The sequence below is a fragment of the Petromyzon marinus genome, chromosome 15, assembly GCF_048934315.1.
Source record: "Petromyzon marinus isolate PM22_M1 ecotype Great Lakes invasive population chromosome 15, UKy_Petmar_22M1.pri1.0, whole genome shotgun sequence".
Taxonomy (NCBI): domain Eukaryota; kingdom Metazoa; phylum Chordata; class Hyperoartia; order Petromyzontiformes; family Petromyzontidae; genus Petromyzon; species Petromyzon marinus.
In genome coordinates this window covers 3,467,569-3,478,941 of record NC_133681.1, presented here as the reverse complement: position 1 = coordinate 3,478,941, position 11,373 = coordinate 3,467,569, and the positions used below count along the sequence as shown (strand labels likewise).

The following is an 11,373-nucleotide window of genomic DNA, read 5'->3' as shown; positions in this document are numbered from 1 at the left end:
TCCCTCCTTTACATGATCTGCCACCTACATGACCTCACATATATAAAACATTTTTTCTTACCCATTTGATTGGGGAAGTGGTTCACGACCTTTCCAGGCGCCCAGACCACTGTCAGTCCTCAAAATGCTATTCACAAACAACCTTGCCGTAAAAAAAAAAACCCCTGGTGTTTTGTGAATGTAATTATACCTGCAACAGTTCCGCGGACCACAGGTTGGAGATTTATGGATTAGAGTACTGTATTTAGACGTAGTTTGTTTATTACAACATAATATTCAAAACGGGCATGCATTGATATGTTTCAGGATATTTTCAGGACTGTTTCTAATAAGAGATATGCAGTAATCCCCAAGGTCGTGTTTCTGTCATTTCTTGAAAAGAGGTAATGGACTATGTTCCTTTGAATTGCTTGGAAGTGGGCCTGTTTTGAATGATGAAAAATGCCTGCCAACTCTTCCCCAAACCTTGTTTTCCAGTTTCTGCTTTCTCATATTCACGCATCTCTCCCCCACTCCCCTCCCGCCAACCGCTCCACCCCCCGCCCCCCCCCCCCCAAATAAAAAAGAGAAAAAAAACTCTGGGAAATGTTCATCTTGTCGAAGAGATTGATTCAACTGTGAGCTCTCCAAGACCAAAATAAGTAAAGCCCCTTTAATCTCTGCCACATGAATCTCTGTACTTTAAAGCCAGCAACGCTATCCAAATTCTAGCGCATTTCACAAAAAATACTCAAAATGTCATGTCTTCATGGAAAAAAAAACACATTTATTTATTTAGCATACTGTATTCCAATGTCTACTATACACATGAAATGAACAACAAGTACGATCAACCCCGTAGGCGGTGCCCGATATTATCAGATCACAGAAGCTAAGCAGCAGGTTGGAGGTGGAATAGTGTTTGGATGGGTGTTCGCCAAACGTGCTCGGTTATCAGAGTAAAATCCATTGTTTTAATATGTTTACGTGCTTCCCGCCTTCACTAACACTGACCAGTGTAGTGTATCATGATAAAACAACTCCCACCATCCTTCTTGCGTGGGTAGGCCCTTAGCCACCATTGGTTTGACAATACACGGGCATGCACATATCGTTTCAACACAAAAGTAAGAACACGGAATACTATTCCTCACCGAGACGTGAATGACCTTTCAGCAATAGCAATAAATAACGGGCAGACCATTGTCATTTTTGGTGAAGCTGCGCTGACAAGACTGGATTTCTGAAACATATTTGTGTTCTTTATATTTCCATGGCGAGCACGCATCGAGTCATTCCCTGCTAATGTCAGGCCCCTTTCCAGCTCTACTTGATGAAAGCGAACGTGACCCAGCCACAAACGTCGGCAGTTACTCTGCTGGACAGCCGGATGGGATTAGTGCAATCCCACTCAATCATTGCAAAAAAAAAGCTCTCCCAAAGTCATTTTATGTTACACGCAATCCACTGTGCCGAAAATCGTCGTACCGAATGCATCTCGGCACAAAGGCGGCGTCACGCTGGGAAGTCTCGGTTTTTTTGGAGATGCAGCGTATTTGGCTGGAGTGGTACAGCTTAGCTCACGTTGAAAAAAAAATGTGGCACAATTGCACGCTGCCCCTGATTGACTCGTAGAAAATAATTATAATTGCGGGCTCTTTGAGGAAATTAATGATAGCATCTGGAACTTCAATAAAACACCTTTATATTGAAATCAAAAGTCCTTGGGGCTTAAACCAATTTCACTACTCTAACTATGACTGATGCCCGCATAAAATACAAATCGCAATAAGCCACAAGGCATTCGGCATGACATCTAGAAAAGTAGCAATTGTCACCCCATAGTCTTCACCCTTGCACACAATTAGAGGAATGCATTTATACACAGAAATAATTTTCTCTCCAAGCTAAACACGAAAAGAATATTCCTGTTCCTGCAAAAGGTAGCATAATAGGCTATTGTTATAATCGCCTCCTCAAAATGGGGGCTCTAGGGAAGCCACTCTTGTGGGTATTTCTGGCCTACTCTTTCACGCTGAGCAGATGTCTTGGAAGAGGAGGTGCGCACATTTACGCCACGATACGTGACCTACCAATCAATTTTGGTTGTACCCATTTATAGTGCTGGGTGGGCAGAGGCAATGGGGGATAATTTAGAAACTTGTCCCATTTTTTGAACTGCCGTGCCAGGAGATGTCAAGAGCAACGCATTAACCATTAAACTGTGGCTGCTGCATCCTCGAGTTGAGTAATCAGCATTTGTAAATTGTGTTTTTTGCATGGCCAAGTCATTCCCAATGAATGTCCGTGCTCAAGCGAACCTGAGGCTGTTCTTATCTTACTTGGTTGCTGAGAGATAGTAGTAGTAGTAAAACAAAAAAAATCCACATCGCTATTGCGCCAAACACGTTCTCCTCAGGACAACCACTCTTGACTTCCCACAAAGTGGGACTCAATTTATCGACGGTGTAGAAATGATGGGCAGAGTTGACCCCTTGACCACGGATAGCAAGCGGCCGAGTCAAGCACTTTTCTACAGTGCCAACCCGTTCAAATTTAATGAAAATCTCGGTAGGAAAGACGTGATTTTCATTTTAGTCCTCATTTGAAAGCCAATTTATACAAGTGGAATTTACGACGGATGATTTCAGAGTTGAGCTGCAATTGGTTTGTGAGATGTTATGAACTTCGTGGCCAGCACGTGAAGTATGGGTGAAAAGATTCCACCTTGTCATGGGGAGGCCTTTAGCCACTGGTGGATTGAGAACAGATGGAATTAATATCGTACGTTATCGATGATGTTAAGTCCTAAGATGTTCCAACCACGTATATTGGAATGTATTACTTCGTTTGATCTCGTGGATTACTTCTGCAACCTTTTGAATAGCAGGGCCTGGAAATAGATTAATGTTTAAAGAGGCTGGGATGAATTAAATGGTCAAGTCTCCAGTTATAAATCTTACCCTTTTGTGTTGTTCTGTTAATACAATGGATGTATGCGTTGTTTTTAATTAAAAAAAAACACATTTTGTGGGCATATTTTTGCAAACTTTTGACCTAACAACAATAACAAAATGGAGCATTCATCATCATCATCATCATCAATCAGCCATGATCAATCCACTGCTGGAATAAGGCTTCCCCAAACCATCACCATCCCTCATCATCTCGCTTTACAACAATCCCCCCGCCCCCGGCACCTGAAAACCACGCCCATTTCATTGCTTCATCTCCAGGGTGAGCATCCTCCCAGGCGCGTTCCTCCTTTGGCTGCCACTCGGTTGCTATTCTCCCTCAGGAGCCATCATCTCCTTTCAGCTCCAAGTCCTCCACAAGAAGTCTAGCTGTTCTCGACATACGGAACATAGCAAAAAAGAAAGCATAATTTAACATTGTTCAGTGTAATTTATCTAATGTGCAGAACGTGTACTAAAAGTCTCCACTTGGGTATTATACAACACACTGAACTGTGCCTATTAAATATTGAACAGAAATGTAAACTAAAGCTCTGCTAACATAGTTCAGTGATTAATCTCATCATCCGCAAAGTCCGCAGACGCATGGAATTAAAACAAAATTGACTGAATGGGGCCCCAAATAATTACCCTGCCCAATGCCACTTGGCAGAAGTTGGTAATGAGATTAATACACATTATTTTATGCTACCAAGTGATGCAGTGTGTCATTAAAGCTTTGTGTTTATTTCCATCAATCTGCATATTAAATGTGTGTTCAATGGGGACAGATAAATCACCTCCAAATTAGGCAACTCAAAAAAGATTTAAATAAGTGTTTGTACAATATTCTTGGTTCTTTCGGTAAAGTCACGTAGAAGGGAAACAATAAAATAATATAAATATAAAAAAATAAAATTCTCGATTTAAAGCTTTCGTGACTGCAGTGATTCATATTCTTGGTTCTTTCGGTAAAGTCGAAACGTCGTGAGAATTTTATTGTTTTATATATATTTTATTATTTTATTGTTATCCCTTCAACGTGACTTTACCGAAAGAACCAAGAATAATAAAATTCTCACGACGTTTCGACTGCAACACAAGCAATCATCATCAGTGGCGGTTATTTTTAACGTTAGCACCACGGAGAGCGATTTGACAGTTATTCAGATGGACGAGTCCATCTATGTTCGGAAAAGAGGAGGGGGGAGACGAAAAATAATGGATGCGGTCTGAAAGCCACCTTAAGCATGATCAATCAATTAAGACCCGAAATGGTTTATCAAATCCTTCCAATGATTGTTTGTACAATGTATAAACATTTAACAGCAATACCAATAAAACACATTGAAAGTCCTCACAGGTATATAAAATGCTAATTTACATGCACTCCATTAAATAACGTGTTCTCCCACCTCCGATTAGCACGGTTGGCTACGTACAGTGGATCCCTTAGCTCAACACACATACACGGTGAATTGTAAGACACGTGGAACTGTCAAATGTATAAATTAAAATTGTAGTTGTAAAAGAACAAAGTCCTATGAACCCAGAAATCTAAGTTAGATTCCCAGCTAGCCATGGCTACATGAGTTACAATCGATAGCTGAACTTGCCCTGGATAACTCCTTGACCAACCCACATTGACAAGGGTAAGGAGGATTTCCAACAACTCCCATGACTAATACAGCACTGGGAGACTTTCATCGAGCAATGGATTTATAAGAGGCTGTAAATAATATATAGGATTACATTTAATACAAAAACGAGTGTTATTTACAATGTGTTTCGTCACTAGTTGCATGTGTAGTGTGCTAATTCACAGACACGAGTAGGAGGTACTCTTTTATTCTGGCCTTCACAGCCTTATGGCGGCAGTCTCCAACCTTTTTGGCACCAGGGACCGTTTCGTGGAAGACAATTTTTTCACGAACCAGGCGAGTTCATCATTGGGTCTTCCCCCCTATATTTAGAAGCTCTCCAGCGACGTTTGTTTTTTACTCATTTTAGCTACTAGGGGTTAGCTTGTGGGCTTACCAACACTGTGACTGAGACAAGTGCGCAGTGCGGGAAAGAGGCGCGGACGGAAGTGGCCAATAATAAAATAATGGACGGCCCCTTATCTCTCGACGAGCGTTCTGCTGCGGCTCTGTCCTCACTCTCCGCTCCACGCAGCCGCTCCACGCGCACAGACACACACAGATAAAGACAAAGATCTCCCGTATAGCCTTAACAGACTGTAGGGGGAAGTGCTGTTAGCGAGCACCTATGAAGGCCGAAACGGTATACGAGGGGGTGGGTGGCCAGCACCACACCCGACCGCCTTTGTCTCCCCAGTGGCGATGTTTACACACCGCACCAGGTACTAATTTCAGGCTGAGTCGACCTAGGGGAGGCCCAGGACCGGTTCAGATAATCGTCACTGGGTGTTGGCCGTGAGCGGGAATCGAACCCGGGTCGCCAGGTTCATGGCGCAGCGTAGCGCTAACCGCCCTCGGCCCCGCACCCCTGTGGATCCCCCAGATGGCTCCGTGCCTTGCCCACATGTCCAACTGGTAGAACGGGGCTGCTACCCCCAATCCCATTGTCTACCAATCTCCCAGCGGCACGCGCTCCAGTGACTCATTCCACGTCACTATACATGCACTCACATCTCAGCATAGAATAAGGTGATTAGCTACGATCAATCGACTGCTGAATGCAGGCCTCCACTAAGCCGTCACCATATATCATTCTTCCGAATCAACAATCCATGCATCTCCCGCACACAAGCTGCATTCATCACTCTGTATCCACGATGGAAGTGTACGCTCTATACAGTGCAATCAAACGCAATATACAAATTAGCATGTAAGCCGACACAAACTTGAGCTTTCTGAAGGGTCAATCAAGGAAAAGGCGTAATATATTTCTTGGAAAATGTAAAATTGAGGGTCTATCAAGAAATCAACCATCCTCTGATGTGACGGGGCCACGGGGTATTTTCAACTCATGTGCAAGTTTCCACTCATTAAAACAAGATAAAGGCGCAGCCCTGTAATTCCTTGCTCATGCCACTGCTGGCAGAAAGCCCTCCACTCCAGGAAGCTCTAAAAGGCCCGACGGAGGTTCTGTTGGCCGACCCTTCCACTCTGACCAGACATGTTGGAACACGTGTCAACACCCACACTTTACTCCACCACACGCTGCCTGCCGCTCGACTTTGGTGTTTCCATTGCTATTCAGGGATGCAACGATATCATATTTTTTTTAACGTTGTGAAGGCAAAATCTGTCAATATATATTACGCATCATTGGTCATTCATGCAGATGAAAGCAAAAAAAAAAACGAAATTCCTCATTTCATTAATGCCTGAGGGACTAATCAGATTCAAAGGAAGATCCTTTAGAATTTGCCACAGGTAAAACACAAATACTGGTTGACGATTACCATTTCAAATCATAAAATGTCTACCAAACGTGATAGAACTGGAAATAAACCGTACTAGTATTTATATTTTTAAATCTACAATGGATTTGCTTTTTAATGATGCTGATTTCACTATGTAACACAATTTTTGTTCCTGGGTAGTAAGTGTTATTTTGTAATTGCATGTGCCTAAAAAGTATAGAAAATGGCCATTATTCCCCAAAAACTTTGCTTTTGTGAGCATCGTGGTCGTTGTTGCTGCTGCTGCTGCCTGTTGGCCCCTGATAGCTCAGTCCATCTACTTCAAAATCAGTGCGGGTTTTTTTTTTGTTCACGCTGCACCACACTGCAGCAGTTCAGCATTCACTTTGAATTATCCTCACACATTTGGGTTTAATAAAGGGGGTTTAATTTCCAGCACATTAAACCACAGACGGCGTCAAGCTATGTTCCGTATGAAGTGTTGCAAGGGCAGACTTCGCAGCAGTGGCTTGGTTTTCAAGTGCACAGCTTATTGCTTTTAAACCCAATTCCAGTCCTCCTCGTGTTTGTAGGGCACATTGTTAATTGTGGCGATTAGGGCTAGCAGATGTTCAGGCAAGATGTCCAATATTTTAGATAACATAGCAACTAGATCGGAGTGTTGTCCCTTTGTCCGAATGCATTTTTAATTGACGATGATTTCACATCAGTCACACTCTTAGAGAAGAAAAAACACTGTTTGGACTGTACAAGGTAATTATGAATCATTACATTGATAATTATGATAGATGATAATGAAACTAAACTTGCACCGATTCGAGAGCTGTAATATTATCTGGCAACTCAAGAGTACTTCGGATAGGGTTACTAATGTTGAGGATCTTGAACCACTACGAGTATTAAGATAATTCATGTATGCTTTAGCAAAGAGCTGTGAAGATGTTGAAGTAGACCAAATGCATGGAAAAATTATAAAACGTTTGCAATGGCCCAAAGCACACCACAACATCAATATTCAAGACTTCAATGCAAAGGTAAAAGATTTCCAGAGATGAAAGGATTATTGGTAAAGTTGGCATAGGAGTGAAAGAGGAGAGTAAACAAACATAAAATGGAGATGGAGTGCACAGCCAGAAGTGACAAGAAGATAACGAACACCTTGGAAAAAGTGGTCTCGAAAATGTACTTGCCTAAATAGAAAAAAACTGTGAAATTATTTTGACTTTTTTCTGAGGAGAAATTCCCAAATAAGTCGACACATCCGTGATCCCGTCAAATTCAACAACATAAGGAATCAAAGATTAGTGCGATGCATGTTACACTTCAGAAATGCCAGAGAGGATAAAGTTACCCTATTTGCAAGCAAAAACAACACGTTTAACATCAACATATCCAGTTCGGTAGGTAGGAGACTTTATAATGATTTATGTAACAGATTCATATGGGAGTATGATCGCTGTGGAAATTGGATGGTGATATTATCTCTCGTGCAGGAGCAAAGTGCACTATGGCTTAACAAGACTGTGAGCTTCGGCAATTATATAGGGAGACCTTTATCCAGCAGTGGATTGATCATGGCGATTGATGATGATAAAGAACTCGAATTGCGTTAGGTGCCAATAGTCTCTGCCATGAAAAGAGACGTGATTAGAGGCGCAACTGCTGTCTGTGTACACACACGTGGGGGAGGGGACACACGTGTAAGTGGTTAGAGAGTGCTCTCTGTTACGCAGACATTTTCTGAGAACTACTGGAAAGTAAGCAACTTCATAATGACGTCAATATTTGTTTTGCTTTATATACGACATTATTGACGGTTGATATCGTCATCGTAATTGTATCCTGTCTGCCACTCGAACGCTCCTAGTTTACTGGTTGTGCCTCTGTTCGGATCACAGTCAATCAAAACAAGTCTATCTAGGGATGCATCACTGCAACTTTTTCCATGGCCCTATGCAAACTTGTGACTCAAATACTTGGTTGATGGTGTAATTGTCAGAAAAAGTACATCGCATTAATTGACACCATTTGTTTTATATATTGTTATTCATATAATCAAGTAATGCGCAGAAAAAAGCTTGTACACAAAACTTCCAGACGCACAGTTAATTAAGACAGCGTGCATCATGACCATAACACCTAATCGGGCAATCATCCCCTGGCTCTCTGTTCTGGCAAAGATTCTACCACCAAGCATCTGCAGAGGCATGCAACCTGGAAGGGAGTTTACACGTTTTCTTGCCAACAACAACAACCACCAACCCCATCATCAACCAATACCTCAACAGTGTCACCTCGCCGACATCTCGAGTTCCAGTTCCCCTGTTGGGATTATTCTGTCACCATTTTAAAAATCAAAATCCCGCTCAGACCCAGAAGAATGCTGGCGAACAGAGAGTGGAATAATGCGTACGTATGCCCAGAGTAAAGACCTCGAATCGAGACCCAAACCAATGCGCCTCCCTCCGACTCTCACAGCCGTGAGTACAGCCGCGAGGTACGTGATAGGGCGTGTCACTATTTGGGGACTTGGGTAGCAGTAGGCTAGGCTCTGCTCGTAGAATATTCCCTCCGGGCAGTGCGGGGTTTGCGCCGCAGAATAAAAGTTAGCGCAGATCATCGGGTGCAGTGTCCGTGATTTGTGTGTGTGGGTCTGTGTGTGTGTGTGTGTCTGTGTGTCTCGCGGTGCCGGACGGGCAACTCTGTCGTGGACAGTGCTGTGGGGGGAGGTCCAATTTTGATTGGCTCCTCCCCTCATGGCATATGTGTCCACCACAGGGGCTAAACGGGGGCTCTGGACGGGTGCGAGGGGCTGGTAACCCCTCCACCTTCAATTAATTACCACTAAACCACGAGTTAAACTGAAATATGTAACTAATAAGCTTGTGCCGGAGGCCCCGGGGGGCCAGGCGTCTATGACGTCTCCTGGCCAAACCCCAATTGGCGGAGCCAGGAGCTCCTCCAGAAACAACGAAAAGCCACTATGGGTGGCCACGTGGAATGTTCGAACGCTCACTGCGGAGGAGAGGCTGCCACTCCTCTGTCGGGAGCTGGACCGGTACCGCCTGGATCTGTGTGGCATTCAGGAGGTCCGGTGAACCGGCTCTGGCTCCTGCCACCATGAGGGGTGGACAGTCCTCAACTCGGGGCAGCAGACTGCCAAACAAAAGGGTGTGGCTCTTCTTTTGAACAAAATAATGAAGGGGGCGTGGGAGCGTGGCGGTGAGGTGTGGGAAGCTGTAACTCCAAGGCTACTTTGGGCTCGCCTTCCCATCAACCGGAGGCGAGGAATGGTGGTCCTGGTTACTTATGCCCCCACCGAAGATGAACATCCGTGGAGGGATGCAGGCAAAGCCGATGAGTCAGATGCCTTCTATGACCTCCTGTCACAGGTGCTGGCTAAAGTGGCCCCTCGGGATAGAGTCATCATGTTGGGTGACTTCAATGCCCGAGTTGGTCATGATACTGGCACCTGGTCTGGAGTGATTGGAGGGCATGGGCCAGATCAGCTCAATAACAACGGGTAGGAGGCTGCTAGATTATTGTGCAGCCCATGGGCTTGTAATTACCAACACACTGTTCCGGCATCGGCGCATCCACACAACATCATGGATGCATGCCGGGTCCAAGCAAGAACATCTGCTGGACTACATAGTGACGGACCAGCGGATGCGAGCCCATGTCCTTGACACCAGGACCTACCGTGGAGCTGATCTGCCCTCTGACCATCGACTAGTCATCTGTGAGATGCGCCTGCCATTCTTCCACTCCGGTGGTGGGTGTACACCCAGGACCCCATTCCAACCTAAAGTGGCCTGGTCTCAGTTATCTGATGAAAGTTGCAAGCGAGAATTTCATCATCGCTTGCGGCTGGGATTGGCATCGTCCCCGACTCCTCCTGATGTCGAGGGTAAATGGGCAAGGTTTAGGACTGTGACTCATGCAGCTGCAATGGCTGCTTTGGGTACGCGATCCAGGCCTCCCCAGAGACCCTGGCTGACAGAGGAGGTGTTCAGGATGGTTGAGAAAAAGCGACAGGCCCACTGTCATCGGCTACAGAATCCCACGTCAGAGAATGAGGAGGCTTACCGCAGCCTTCGCTCGGAGGTTCGGAGAGCCGTGAGGCGCTGCAAGGATGGGTGGTGGTCGCGGGTTGCTGAGGAGATGGAGTCTGCCTCAGTGGCCCGTGATCACAAATCTCTATTTAACTCCATCAAAAAAGTAATCTGCAGCGCCACACCTATTACCATCATTAGGGGAAAAAACGGTGACCCAATCTCCGACCCCTAGGAACAGGTTTGCAGATTTGCTGAGCATTTCTGTGAGGTCCTGGGGGAGGGAAAATCCCTCAGCCAGGAAAACATCGTGGCACAAAATGAGGATGACCCTGCTGAGGCTGCGGTGCTCAAATATTGGAAGAAGTCACCTCCTGTGAGTGGCTGGCTGAGGTGCCATCTGCTGAGGAAGTACTGAAGGCGATCCAGAGTCTGAGACCAGGAAAGGCAGCGGGCAGAGATGATCTCCCAAGCGAAATGCTGAGGGAGGGTGGCGTTTGTGCACAGACTGCCCTATGTGACATCATAACAACAGTCTGGACCACTGGACGGGTTCCGCAGGATTGGAAGGATGCCCTGGTGGTCCCCCTTTTTAAGAAGGGGGACCGCACAGACTGTAACAACTACAGAGGTATCTCACTCCTCAGTGTGCCGGAAAAGGTCCTGGCAAGGATTATTCAGCATCGCCTTGCCAGGCACGCTGAGGAGAGGCTTGCGGAGCTCCAATGCGGTTTCAGGAAAGGGCGGTCCTGCACAGATGCCATATTTTCTGTCCGTCTGCTACAGCAGAGGTGTAGGGAATTCCAACAAGACCTACATTTCTGTTTTATTGACCTGGTCAAGGCCTATGATACCATCAGTAGGCCTGGGCTCTGGGTTGTTCTTCGTGCTTTTGGAGTAACTGACCCTCTGCTCATGATCATTAAGGACCTTCATGATGGTGAGCGGGCCCGGGTAAAACTACGTGGCCGGGAGTCAGAGCCATTCCCTGTAC

The 11,373-nt window shown here is 45.2% G+C and overlaps 1 long non-coding RNA gene across 1 annotated transcript in view; it reads right to left on the bottom strand.

Annotated features, from left to right (window-relative positions):
* Positions 1-586: 586 nt before the first annotated feature.
* The window catches only part of LOC142924629 (uncharacterized), an 81,674-nt gene continuing 70,887 nt past the window's right edge, over positions 587-11,373 (bottom strand). The window contains exon 3 of the long non-coding RNA XR_012941741.1: positions 587-3,323. This is a non-coding gene — a long non-coding RNA (uncharacterized LOC142924629). The remainder of the gene's footprint in view (positions 3,324-11,373) is intronic.